A 14,905-nucleotide genomic window follows, 5' to 3' on the forward strand; every position below is an offset into this window, starting at 1 on the left:
AAATAATTGGAAATACCTCCTACCTCAGATCCGAAAGCAAAGTGTTTGTTTCCAGAAAAGGGTCCTTTCTCTAGAAAAGGTTTCTCTCGAAAGAAATGAGTGGGAGGATGGTGGAAACTTGATGAGGTTATTGAACCATCACTTTAACCAATGAGTAGCAGGGCGCAGGAAATTGTTCCTGTGGCTTCTACACCAGTTGAATTGGAAGTTGATGATGTTGACATAAAATCTTCGGATCAAGTTACTACCAAACCTTGTAGGTTGACAAGGACATGAACTACTCCAGAGTGGTACGGTAATCATGTCTTGCAGGTCATGTTGCTGGACAACAATAAACCTACGTGCTATGGAGAAGCGATGATGGGCCCAGATTCTGATAAATGGTAGGAGATCATGAAATCCGAGAGAGGATCCATGTATGAAAACAAAGTGTGGACTTTGGAAGAACTACTTCATGGTCGTAAGACTATTAAGTATAGATGGATCTTTAAAAGGAAGACACACGATCATGGTGATTGTCACCATTTAAGAACGCTCGACTTGTTGCAAAGAGGTTTTGGACAAGTTCAAGGAGATGAATACGATGAGACTTTCTCACCCATAGCGATGCTAAAAGTTTGTTGGAATTATGTTAGCAGTTACTGCAATTTTGGAATTATGAAATATTGCATATGGATGTCAAAACATTGTTTCCTCGATGGTTTCCTAGAGGAAAGGTTGCATGTGATACAACCAGAAGGTTTTGTCGATCCTAAGGGTGCTAACAATTATGCAAGCTCCAGGGATCCTTCTAAGGACTGAAGTAAGCATCTTGGAGTTGGAATATGTGCTTTCATGAGATGATCAAAGCTTTTTGGTTTATACAAAGTTTGTGATAAACTTGTATTTCCAAAGAAGTGAGTGGGGGCACTATAGAATTTCCAATGCGTATATGTGCTTGACATATTGTTGATTGGAAATGATGTAGGATTTCTAGAAAGCATATAGGATTGTTTGAAAGGACTTTTTCAAAGGAAAACCTGAATTAAGCCTGTTTGAACATTGAGTATCAATATCTATGGAGATAGATCAAGACGCTTGATAAAACTTTCAATGAAAACATACCTTGACAAGATTCTGAAGGAGTTCAAAATGGATCAGTCAAAGAAGGAGTTCTTGATTGTATTGTAAGGAGTGCATTTGAGTAAGACTCAAAACTCGACCACGGCAGAAGAAAGAAAAAGGACGAAGGTCGTTCCTTATACCGTAGCGAGAGGTTCTATAGTATGCCATGTTGTGTACCACACGTAATGTGTGCTCTGCCATGAGTCAATCAAGGGGTACAAGAATGATCCAGGAATGGATCGCTCGACAGGGCCAAAAGTTATCCATAGTAACTAGTGGACTAAGGAATTTTTCTTGATTATGCAGGTGATAAAAGAGTTTTTCGTAAAGAGTTACGTCAATGAAAGCTTTGACACTAATCCGGATGACTTTGAGTAGTAAGCCGGATTCGTATAGTGGAGCAGTCGTTTGGTATTGTTCCAAGTGAAGCATGATAGAAGAATCTACAGTATGACACAAAGATTTGTAAAAGAGCAAACGGATCTGAATGTTTCACACCCGTTGACTAAAAACCTCTCTCACAAGCAAGACGTAGTCAAACCCCACAACTGTATGGGTGTTAGATACATTACAATCACATAGTGATGTGAACTAGATTATTGACTCTAGTGCAAGTGGGAGACTCTTGGAAATATGCCCTAGAGGCAATAATAAAATGGTTATTATTATATTTCCCTGTTCATGATAATTGTTTATTATCCATGCTAGAATTTTATTGACTAGAAACTCAAATACATGTGTAGATACTTAGAAAACACACTGTCCCTACTAAGCCACTAAGGACTAGCTCGTTGATCAAAGATGGTCAAGGTTTCCTGGCCATAGACATGAGTTTTCATTTGATAAAGGGATCACATCATTAGGAGAATGATGTGATGGACAACACTCAAACTATGAACATAGCATATGATCGTGTCAGTTTATTTCTACTGTTTTCTACATGTCAAGTATGTGTTGCTATGACCATGAGATCATGCAACCCCCGGGCATCGGAGGAATGCCTTGTGTGTATCAACGTCAAAACGTAACTGGGTGACTATAAAGGTGATCTACAGGTATCTCCAAAGGTGTTTGTTGGGTTGGCGTGAATCGAGAATGGGATTTGTCAATCCGTATGACGGAGAGGTATCTTTAGGGCTCACTAAGTAATGCGACATCACAATAAGCCTTGCAAGCAATGTGACTAAGGAGTTAGTCATGGTATCTTATATTACGGAACGAGTAAAGAGACATGCGAGTAACGAGATTGAGCTAGGTATGGAGATACCGATGATCAAATCTTGGGCAAGTAACATACTGATGGACAAAGGATAAAACATAGGGGATTAATTGAATCCTCGACTTAGAACTTCAACCGATAAATATCTTTGTAGAATATGTAGGAGACAATATGGGCATCCAAGTCCCGCTATGGGTTATTGACCGGAGAATGTCTCAGGTCATGTCTACATAGTTCTCGAACCCGCAGAGTCTGCACGCTTAAGGTTCGATGACGTTTCGGTCTTATTGAGTTATGTATGTTGGTAACAGAAAGTTGTTCAGAGTCCCGGATGAGATCACGGACGTCAGGAGGAGCTCTGAATGGTCCGGAGGTAAATATTGATATATTTAGGAAAGTGGGTTTTCAACTCCGGAAAAATTTTGAGCATTTCCGGCAGTGTGTCGGGAGTGGAGAATGGGTTTTGGGGGTCCACCAGGTGGGTCCACTGACCCCGAAGGGTCTCATGGGCTGTGGGAGGACGTAAACTAGCCCCTAGTGGGCTGGCCGAAGTCCCTACTAAAGCCCAATGCGGCTAGGAGGTGGGAAGGAAAGAAATCCAAGTGGGGAAGGGAGGAATCCTACTAGGAGTAGGATTGGAGGTGGACTCTTCCACCTCCTCCACTTTGGCTGAACCCATGAGGGTCTTGAAGCTGCCTCCTCCCCTCTCTCCCTCCTATATATACTAGAGGATTTGAGGGCAGCCCTAACCCTAATAAGCCACGATCTTCCCTCTTTCTATCTAGATTGTTTTCTTCTCTATATTAGTTCGTCAGCGCTTGGCGAAGCCCTGCTGGATTCTCCACCACCACCACCACCACGCCTTCGTGCTGGAGAACTCATCTACCTATATGCCCCTCTTGCTGGATCAAGAAGGCGGTGATCGTCATCGAGCTGCACGTGTGCTGAACATGGAGGTGTCGTCTATTCGGCACTAGATCGGGATGGATCGTGATGGGATCGCGAGACGGTTCATGATGTGATCGTAGGATGGACTGTGATTTGGATCGCGGAGATGTTTGACTACATCAACCGCGTTATATACGCTTCCTTTTAGCGATCTACAAGGTATGTGGATCCGAGCGCCCCTCTCGTAGACCATCATCACCATGGATAGATCTTGCGTGTGCGTAGGAATTTTTTTGTTTCCCATGCAACATTCCCCAACAAATACAACTCTGCGCACGCTAACACTTACCTTACCTAGAACAAGTCTGGAACTATTTTTTGCGAGAAGGAAACTAGAAGTACTTAGTGGTGTAATAGATAGTTTTGCAAGAAAATAAAGAGCAATTAAATAGAAGTTAGGGGTTATTTAGTAGAAAGCTTTTTGTGTAACGCAAGAGAAAGATTGTACATAGGCAATTGAATATAACATGATAGATACTTATCATATGCAATGATTGAGAGGAATACACTAACACTCTTTTCATACTTGGATCGTATGCACTTATGATTGGACCTCTAGCAAGAATCCGCAACTAGTAGAAATCATTAAGGTAAACCCAACCATAGCATTAATCATTAAATCCTCTTCACTCCCATACGCACACAACTCCCTTACTCGGGTGTAAGCTTTTGTCACTCTCGCCACGCACTATAAGTGAATCATGAACATATTACAAACCCTCTAGCTTTAATCCTTCATGTGTGCACCTCACGGAAGCCACCTTAGGACAACACCATATCAACACACGACTCATATCAATAACATCATATCACAACTAATTTGTAGGACAAAATAACTCTACTCAAACATCATAGGATAACCACACATCATTGGATAATAATATATAGCATTAAGCACCATGTTCAAGTAGACATTACATCACGGAAGAGAGGTTTTACACCGCTGCCTAGAGGAGGAGAGAGTTGGTGCTGGCGGCGGCAAAGTTTTTGGTGTAGATCATCGTCACGATGGTTGCCCAGGCGGTGCTCCGGTGCCACCAGGAGAGAGGGGAGAGAGCCCCCCCCTCCTTCTTCTTCTTACTTGGCCTCCTCCCTAGGTGGGAGGAGTGTTTATCCTCTAGTCCATGGCCGCCATGGCACCCGGAGGGCAGCAGCCCCTCTGGGATTTGATCTCTCTCTCTGTTTCTCTCATGTTTTTGCGACCTATTTTCTATCCCTTCACCATTTCTTAAATATCCGGAGATCCGTAACTCCAATCGGGCTAAAATCTTGAGGGGGGTTTTATCGGAAAATTATCTTTCTTGCCGCTAAAGCAGAGCCCCAACCCAATTAAGGGATGGGCACAAGCCATCATGGTGCAACCCCCTTGGCTGCACCATGTTGGCTTGTGCCTCCCTGGAGCATCGTCTTGCGTTGATTCCAGCTCCCAAAATTCATATATATTCCAAAAATCAATCCGTAAATTTTTATCGTGTTTGCACTTTGTTTGTTATGGATTTCTGTGACACAAAATACACACAAAAAACAGGAACTGGCACTGGGCATTGGGTCAATAGGTTAGTGCTCAAAAATAATATATATTGGTAAATAACTACTCAAAAAGTATCCTAGAATGATAATATAATAGCATGGAATAATCAAAAATTATAGATACGTTGGAGACGTATGAGTAAGAGAGTGAAAGATAGAACGAGTAGCTTGACGAAGACAAAGGATTTGTTGGACCAGTTCGAGTTGTTATGTCAACTGTACATTGGGTTGGGGAGGCTAAGAATGAACTCTCAAGACCACACCTTCACCTTCTTCCCCTTGAGACAAGTTCACTTAGACCATGCCTAATCAATGAGGTAAGTCTTCAGGAGAGACTTCTGAAACTCATACAAACTTGGTCACTCGACAATCCACAATGACTCCTGGATGCTCTAGAGCATGGTCACCCGGCAATCCACAATGACTCTTGGATGCATTAGACCATGACGCCTAATCGTCTGGAACATCACAGTCTACAAGTGTAATAAGTCTTTAGTTCTCTCGGAACAGAACAACTTCGGTGATCCTCAAACACTCCAGCTCTAGGTGTTTCGGTTTATCCTCGCAGGATGGTTCTCTCTCAATGTCTTTGAGGAGGATTGCTCCAAAATGACAACAACCGTATCTAACTCTCAGCAACCACCAACTTATGGTGGAGGGGTGGGCTACTTATAGCCAACAGGCAACCCAACATGATATGACCGAAATGACCCTGGGTCAATGGCCAACTGACACATGTTCCAATGGTCGGATTTCAAATACACACGCGGCAACATTACTTGGGCTACAAGAAATGCTGGCTCAACCAATTCTGGAAGAGATTTCCTCTCATTGCCTTCTCTCAAAGACATAGATATTTTGGGTTGGGCATCGCATCAGTGTCTGACTTCAATCACATTGACCCCACTTAACAGTATTGTGGTTCCTATGACTCGGGAAAGAAGAAACAAAACAACCAAAAGACTTCGTATTCTCGTTTCATTATCTTCAAGCGTTATCTTCGCGTACCACCAATGTACTCAACTACCATTGTTATCTTCAAACATTTCTAGGGGTCATCTTTGACGGTTAAACCGAATATCCAAGGACTTCTATCTGTGTAAACCTATGAACTATTACAAACACATTCGTCCTTCAACCACGTTTGTCTTCAATACTCCAAAACCAACAAAGGGTGGCACTAGGTGCACTTACACACCCTATTTACTAGAATTGATGAAAAAACAGAGTTGAAAATCATCTTAATCCACATTATCCATCTCTACCCAAACCCCTTTGCTAGCAATATTTCGGAAATTCGGTTATGTTCAATCATATGAAATGCCTTTTCTATAATATAATTTGAGTGGTACCATTTCTTTTCTGGATTGCTTGCAATCACGAATATATTCAAGTGTTGAGGCTACACAATCTTGAATTGATCTTGATTTGAGAAAACCATATTGTTCAATACTCACAAGCTTCGGAATCACTTTTGAAGTCTATTATCCAAGAGATTTGTAACAATGTTAATGGTGCAATTGAATAAATAGATGGGCATATAATCACTCGAAACCTAGGGACTATCTTCCTTTGGGACCAAACAAATGATATAGCTATTGATGGATTGAAGACTGATTCTTCCATTGTAGAAGTCCTTTATTAGTTTATAGAAGCTGGTTTGAATGATGTCCCCGCAAGATTGGATGAATTATCCATTAACCCATCGGAACTAGGGGCTTTGTGAGCTGGAAGCCCTTTGATCACCGCATCAATTTCCTCTCTTGTGAATGGCACTTCAAGTTGAGAAAAGTCAACGCCACTATGAAACATACTAGAGAGATGAAGGAAAATGATTATTGTCTCGCATGAGCCAAGTCTTGCCATAAAATACATCCAAAGGATGGCAGCTTTAGCCTAGTGATCTTGATGTGTTTGAGCTTTCTCATCTTGAACTTGAAAAAATTGGGTTTTCCTCAACTTGATGGTAGGATTTGCATGAAATAAGTTTGTATTGTCATCCCCAAACTTGACCCACCTAATAGTTGGTGTTTGCTTCTAGTAAATGTTTTGGAAAAACAAGAGATTCCTTTGATGATGCTTCACAATGTCTGTGTCATTCCATTCTCCAGTCGACATCTCTTTGATTTTTTTCCACAAGGGTGAAACAATAGTATAAGATTATTGTGATCTTAATGTCTTGGGATAAATTGGAGATCTTACAGGCCGAGAGTTCTAATCCATTCTCAATCTTTTAAAGTTATCAGTTATTCTTTTGGCACTATCATTATCAGGCACTTCTTGGCTCCAAATATTATCAACTATGTCTTTTAAAATAAGGGATTTGCAGCAAATAGTTTTCAAATCTAGATATCTAAATTAAAAGTGTTCAATGAATTGTAGCACCATTGTTGACACTTGATGCACTGTTTAACAATACATCTTGCTTATGGGTGATAAAATTTCAACCGATGAAAGGACCACTACTCAAAAACTTGACCATGGACTCTTTTTTTCTAAAGTTTATTGTATGGATTGCAAGAATTCGGGATTCTAAACTTTGTCATGGTAGATCACATGGTAAGTCCTATGACATTGATCCTATTATGTATTACAATAAGTACTAATTATATGCTTTAATTTGTATCTTCTATTTCATGGAAACGTACTAGAAGCAACAATATTGTCAAACAGACTCCATCTCTTCAAGAACAAGGTTGAAGGAGGTGTGGTATACACAATCGAGCGCATCGACATATTCCAAGCCACGAAGAAACATAGGACATGGGATCACACATTTCGGGAATCCCCGACACCAACCCTCAAACCGCCCGCATACGTCTCGATCGCATGGTCCGGACCAAGGAAGCCATCCAACGCGGGCCCATATCGGTCCGACGAGTGGTCCTTTCTCGTGCAAACCGAAGACAAAAGTGGGGATTTGAGGGCGCCCAGACCATTCCCAAGCCCGTGTCTGACCGCCCTTGGGCCGCCCAAAAACCAACAGCCTCTCATGTGCTTTCCATCAAACATCCGCTCCACTTGTCGCACCGCATCCATGACGTTCCAAACTGTGCAATGGCTGGCATTGATGTCGTGATTTGACCGAATGGAGGGTGGCACACTCGGTACGAGCACATGGACGTGCCCTCGTCTCCATCGTTTCGCCGCCGCCTCACCGTCAAGGAGGAGCTGGTACCCGTGATCAAGAAGGCACAAGCTCGCATCCTGGTCTACCATGGAAGAGGAGGTTACGACGGTGCCTCGGGCTCGAGGGCCGTCGTAACCGAGGGGGACCACGCGGAGAGCCACCAGCTGAGGTAAGACCGGTGCAATGTCACTTGATACGTCTTCAAGGTATCTATAATTTTTTAGTGTTTCATGCCATTATATTATCAACATTGTATGTTCTATATGTCATTTTATATTGTTTTTCGGGACTAACCTGTAAACTCAGTGCCGAGGTCTAGCTCGTGTTTTCTGCATGCTTTTGGTTTTCCAGGAAATCCATACCAAACGAAGTCCAAACGCAATGAAACTTATTTGAAAAAAAAATTCTAAACAAAAAGAGACCCTCGAAGCTTCGGGGTAGAACAAGACGGTGCACGAGGGAGCCACAAGGCAGGGGACATATCTAGGTGCCTTGTGGGCCCCTTATGCCTCCGATTGACCTAACTCCACCGCCATAAACTCTCATCTATTCAGAAACCCTGATAGGAGCACCCACCGCAGGTCTTTGTTCTTCCACGATCCCATGTGGAGGTCTTCTCCTGTACTTTTCCTGAGGGGGAATTCATCGAGTCCATCTTCATCGATCTTGTTGCCTCCATGATGATATGTGAGTGGTTCCCTGATACGTCTCAAACGTATCTATAATTTTTGATGGTTTCACGATGTTATCTTGTCAACTTTGGATGTTTTATATACCTTTTATATCTTTTTTGGGACTAACTTATTAATTCAGTGCCAGGTGCCAGTTCCTGTTTTTTCTATGTTTTTGACTCTTTTCAGATCTGATTTTGGAACGGAGTCCAAACGGAATAAAATCCCCGAAATAAATTTTTCCAGAACAGAAGAAGATCGGGGGACTTGAGGGCCAAGGCAGGAGGCCCACAGGGAGCCCACAATCCCTGTTGCCGCGGCCAGGGGGCTCGCGGAGACCAGGCTTATGGCCTCCCTCGCGCTCCCCTACCCTAGCTCTTTGGCCTATAAATTCCCTAAAATCCCAGAAAAATCAGGGCATCCACGAAAACACTTTTTCGCCGCCGCAAGCTTCCGTTTCCGCGAGATCTCATCTAGAGACCCTTCCCAGTGCCCTGTCGGAGGGGACTTTGGAGTTGGAGGGCTTCTACATCAACATCATCGCCTCTCCAATGACTCGTGAGTAGTCCACTTCAGACCTACGGGTCCGTAGTCAGTAGCTAGATGGCTTCTTCTCTCTCTTGGATCTTCAATACAAAGTTCTCCACGATCTTCATGGAGATCTATCCGATGTAATCCTCTTTGGCGGTGTGTTTGTCGAGATCCGATAAATTGTGGATTTGTGATCAGATTATCTATGATTTATATTTGAATCTTTGTTGATTTCTTATATGCATGATTTGATATCCTTGTAAGTCTCTCCGAGTCTTGGGTTTTGTTTGGCAAACTAGATCTACGATTCTTGCAATGGGAGAAGTGCTTGGTTTTGGGTTCATACCGTGCGGTGACCTTTCCCAGTGGCAGAAGCGGCAGCAAGGCACGCATCGTGTTGTTGCTATCAAGGGTAACAAGATGGTCTTTCATCATAGATTTGAGATTGTCCATCTACATCATGTCATCTTGCTTAAGGCGTTACTCTGTTCTTTTGAACTCAATACACTAGATGCATGCTGGATAGCGGTCGACGTGTGGAGTAATAGTAGTAGATGCAGAAAGTATCGGTCTACTTGTTTTGGACGTGATACCTATAGATATGATCATTGCCATAGATAACGTCATGACTTTGCGCGGTTCTATCAATTGCTCGACAGTAATTCGTTCACCCACCGTCTACTCGCTTTCATGAGAGAAGCCACTAGTGAACACTACGGCCCCCGGGTCTATTCACAACTATCATCTCCACTTTTACTTTTACTTTGCTTTGTTTCCTTTTTGCTTTCAGTTCTCACTTTGCAAACAATCTATAAGGGATTGACAACCCCTTCATAGCGTTGGGTGCAAGCTCTTTGTGTTTGTGCAGGTACTTGTGACTTGACGCGATCCTCCTACTGGATCGACACCTTAGTTCTCAAACTGAGGGAAATACTTACTGCCGCTGTGCTACATCACCCTTTCCTCTTCAAGGGAACAGCAGCGCAAGGCTCCAAGGCCGCAGGGAAATCCTTTGCATATTTGCCAAGGAAGTCCCTGTAGGCGTAGCCAGCGGTAGAAGGATTCCTGGCGCCATTGCCGGAGAAGGTCTTTTGTCGCAGTAGGAGAAGGATTTCTGGCGCCGTTGCCGGGGAGGAGAGAGCAAGTCAAGATCTATCCAAGTAGGTGTCACAAACTCATCTCTTGCATTTACCTTTTTTGCCAGTTGCCTCTCGTTTTCCTCTCCCCCACTACACATTTTCCGTTTTCATTTGCCTTTCTCCTTTGCCATTTTCATTTGCCTTTTTGCCTTTCTCCTTTGCCGTTTTCTTTTGCCTTTTGCCGTTTTCCTTTGCCAGTTTTCTTGCTTGCTTGTGTTCTTGTTGGTTTGTTGAAGTCATCATGGCTGAAAACACCAAACTTTGCGACTTCTCGAGTACTAATAATAATGATTTTATCAGTACTCCAATTGCTCCCGCCACTAGTGCGGAATCTTATGAAATCAAAGCTGCCTTGCTGAACCTTGTTATGAAAGAGCAATTCTCTAGCCTTCCTAGTGAAGATGGCGCATCCCATCTCAATACCTTCATTGAGCTTTGCGATATGCAAAATAAAAGAGATGTGGATAATGATGTTGTTAAGTTGAAGCTTTTTCCTTTCTCGTTGCGAGATTGCACAAAAACTTGGTTTTCTTCTTTGCCTAAAAATAGTATCGATTCTTGGGATAAGTGCAAAGATGCTTACATATCCATGTATTTTCCGCCGGCTAAGATTATCTCTCTCCGTAACAATATCATGAAATTCAAGCAACTTGATCATGAACACGTTGCACAATCTTGGGAGAGGATGAAGTTAATGATTAGAAATTGTCCCGCTCATGGCTTGAGTTTGTGGATGATTATACAAATCTTTTACGTTGGTTTGAATTTTGCTTCTCGCAATATCTTGGACTCCGCTTCAGGTGGAACGTTCATGGAAATCACGTTAGGGGACGCTACAAAACTCCTAGACAATATCATGAGCAACTACTCTCAGTGGCACACTGAAAGGTCACCTGCTAGCAAAAAGGTACACGATATAGAAGAAATTAACTCGCTTAGTGCTAAGATGGGCGAGTTGATGAATTTGGTTTCTAGTATAAGTGCTCCTTTAGATCCTAATGACATGCCACTATCTTCCATGATTGAGAGTAGCAACGCTAGTTTGGACGTTAATTTTGTTGGTAGGAACAATTTTGGCAACAACAATGCTTTTAGAGGAAACTATGTTCCTAGGGCTTTTCCTAGTAACTCCTCTAACAACTATGGCAATTCCAACAACAACACTTATGGAAATCATAACAAATTACCCTCTGATTTAGAGAGTAATATCAAAGAGTTCATCAACTCTCAAAAGATTTTCAATGCGTCCATAGAGGAAAAACTACTCAAAATAGACGATTTGGCTAAGAGCGTTGATAGGATGTCTTTTGATATTGATGCTTTGAAAGTTAGATGTGCTCCTCCCAAGGTTAACTTGGATGAAACTTTAAAAGCTATGCGTGTCTCCATGAATGAGAGCAAAGAAAGAACCGCCCAAATTCGCGCTAAGCATGAATGGTTCAAAAGGGTGCGTTCTAGTGATAAAAATCACGAAGATCTTAAAGTGCTTGGTGTGACTCCTCTTGAATCTTTGTTTTCGCGTGTCAAACCTATTGATGAAGGGGCTGGATATGAATCCACTTTGGTTGAAAAATGCCCCAATGATTCAGAGTCCACCTATCTTGATGATAAAGGTGTGGAGAGTGGAGTAGAAGAAATCAAAATATTGGGTAATAATGAAACTCCCACTTTGGATTTCAAGGAATTCAATTATGATAGTTGCTCCTTGTTTGAATGCATTTCCTTGATGCAATCCATTGCAAACTCTCCACATGCTTATAGCCAAAGCAAAGCCTTTATCGCTCATATCGTAGGTCCTATGATGAATTCTCTTCAAGAGAAACTCGAATTAGAAGTCTCTATACCTAGAAAACTTCATGATGAGTGGGAACCTACTATCAAAATCAAAATCAAAAACTATGAATGCAATGCTTTGTGTGATTTGGGTGCTAGTGTTTCCGCGATTCCAAAGTCTTTATGTGATATTCTTGGTTTTCATGAGATTGAAGAGTGTTCTCTTAATTTGCATCTTGCGGATTCTACTGTCAAGAAACCCATGGGTAGGATCAATGATATTCTTATTGTTGCAAATAAGAACTATGTACCCGTGGATTTCATTGTACTTGACATAGATTGCAATCCTTCATGTCCCATTATTCTTGGTTGACCTTTCCTAAGGACTATTGGTGCTATCATCGATATGAAGGAAGGGAATATTGGACTTCAATTTCCTCTAAAGAAGGGCATGGAGCATTTTCCTAGAAAGAAAATAAGATTGCCTTATGAATCTATGATGAGGGTTACTTATGGTTTGAGCACCAAAGATGACTATACGTGATTCCATCACCTTATGCCTAGCTAAGAGCGTTAAACAATAGCGCTTGTTGGGAGGCAACCCAACGAATCTATCCTTTTTATTTCTGTTTTGTGTTTTCCACACTTTCATAATTCTGTTATGATTGTGTTTTTGTGTTTCTTTTGCGTTTGTGCCAAGTAAAACCGTTATGATTAGTCTTGGGGATGATCGGTTGGTCATGCTGGAAAACACAGATACTTTCTGCTCACGAAAAGAATTTTCGTTTTTTTTCTGTAAGAGATTTTGAGTTGATTCTTTTTGTTGCTGATTGCTATGCAAATTCTTTAGACTATCGTAATTGTTCAGAATTTGTGAAGTACCAGAAGTATACGAAGTATACAGATTGCTACAGACTGGTCTGCTGTTAACAGATTCTGTTTTTGTTGAGTTGGTTGCTTATTTTAATGAAACTATGGATAGTATCAGGGGGTATTAGCCATGGAAGATTGAAAATACAGTAACCCAACATCAACATAAGTAGAATTTATGTTTGGTACAGTACCTAAGGAAGTGGTGATTTGCTTTCTTATACTAATGTTATCACAAGTTTATGTTTAAGTTTCGTGTTGTGAAGTTTTCAAGTTTTGGGTGAAGTTCTTATGGACAAAAAGATAAAGAGTGGCAAGAGCTCAGGCTTGGGGATGCCCAAGGCACCCCAATTTGATTCAAGGATGCCTAAAAATCCTAAGCTTGGGGATGCCCCGGGAAGGCATCCCCTATTTCGTCTTCAATCCATCGGTAATGTTACTTGGGGCTATATTTTTATTCACCACATGTTATGTGTTTTGCTTGGAGCGTCTTCTATCGTAGGAGTCTTTTTTTTGTGTCACAATCTTCCTTGCTGCACACCTAGAGAGAGAGACATGCACTCACCGTGATTTTCTCGAGCTTCACTTATATCCTTTGGTTAGACAATTCAGCTCACATGTGCTTCACTTACATCTTTTGAGCTAGTTGATTTTGCTCTATGTGCTTCACTTATATCTTTTAGAGCACATCGGCGCGTGGCTTGGTAGTTGATCTATTCTAGGAAAGTAGTCTCAAAAGCGTAGTTATCCAAAGGGATATGAAAACTTCCACCTTCATGTGCATTGAGTGGTTAGAGAAGTTTCATTCATCTCAATTAGTTTTGAGTTGTGGTTGTGGTAATATTGAAGTTATACTAGTAAGGTGTTGTGGATTTAGAAATACTTGTGTTGAAGTTAGTGATTCCCGTAGCATGCACGTATGGTGAACCGCTATGTGATGAAGTCTGAGCATGATTAGTCTATTGATTGTCATCCTTTGTGTGGCGGTCGGGATCGCGCGATGATTTATACCTACCAACCCTTCCCCTAGGAGTATGCGTTGAATGCTTTGTTTCGATTACTACTAAAACTTTTGCAACAAGTATATGAGTTCTTCATGACTAATGTTGAGTCCATGGTTTAGATGCACTTTCACCTTCCACCATCACTATCTTCTTTAGTGTCGTGCAACTTTCGCCGGTGCATAAAACCCACCATTAGCCTCCCTCAAAACAGCCACCATACCTACCTAATATGGCTTCTTCAAAGCTATTCCAAGATATATTGCCATGCAACTACCACCATGACATATGCCACCACTTCTACATTGCCATTGCATGATCATAAGATAGCTACCATGGTGTTTCCATTGATGTCTATGCCATGCTAGATCATTGTCACGGTACACTACCGAAGGCATCCCATATAGAGTCATCATTGCTCTAAGTTTTGAGTTGTAAGTGTGATGATCCTCATTGATGGAGCATTGTCCCATGTGAGGAAATAAAAGAGGCCAGTGAAGCCCATTTACAAAAAGAGGCCAAACATGCCCACCCAAAAAAAAGAGGCCAAAGAGCCCACAAAAAATGAGAGAAAAAGAGAGAAGTGACAATGCTACTATCTTTCCACACTTGTGCTTATTAAGAACCATGATCTTCATGATTGAGAGTCTCTCGTTTTGTCACCACCATAGCTAGTGGGAAATTTTCATTATATATCTTGGCTTGTATATTCCTATGATAGGCTTCCTCAAAATTGCCTTAGGTCTTCGTGAGCAAGCAAGATGGATGCACACCCACTAGTTTTATTTAAGAGCTTTCACATACTCTCAGCTCTAGTGCATCATGTGTATGGCAATCCCTATTCATTCACGTTGATATCTATTGATGAGCATCTCCACAACTCATTGATATGCCTAGTCAATGTGACCATCTTCTCCTTGTTTGTCTTGCAACCTCCACCACACTCCACTCCACTTATAGTGCTAAAACCATGGCTAACGCTCATGTAT

Source organism: Hordeum vulgare, chromosome 5H, assembly GCF_904849725.1.
Source record: "Hordeum vulgare subsp. vulgare chromosome 5H, MorexV3_pseudomolecules_assembly, whole genome shotgun sequence".
NCBI lineage: Eukaryota > Viridiplantae > Streptophyta > Magnoliopsida > Poales > Poaceae > Hordeum > Hordeum vulgare.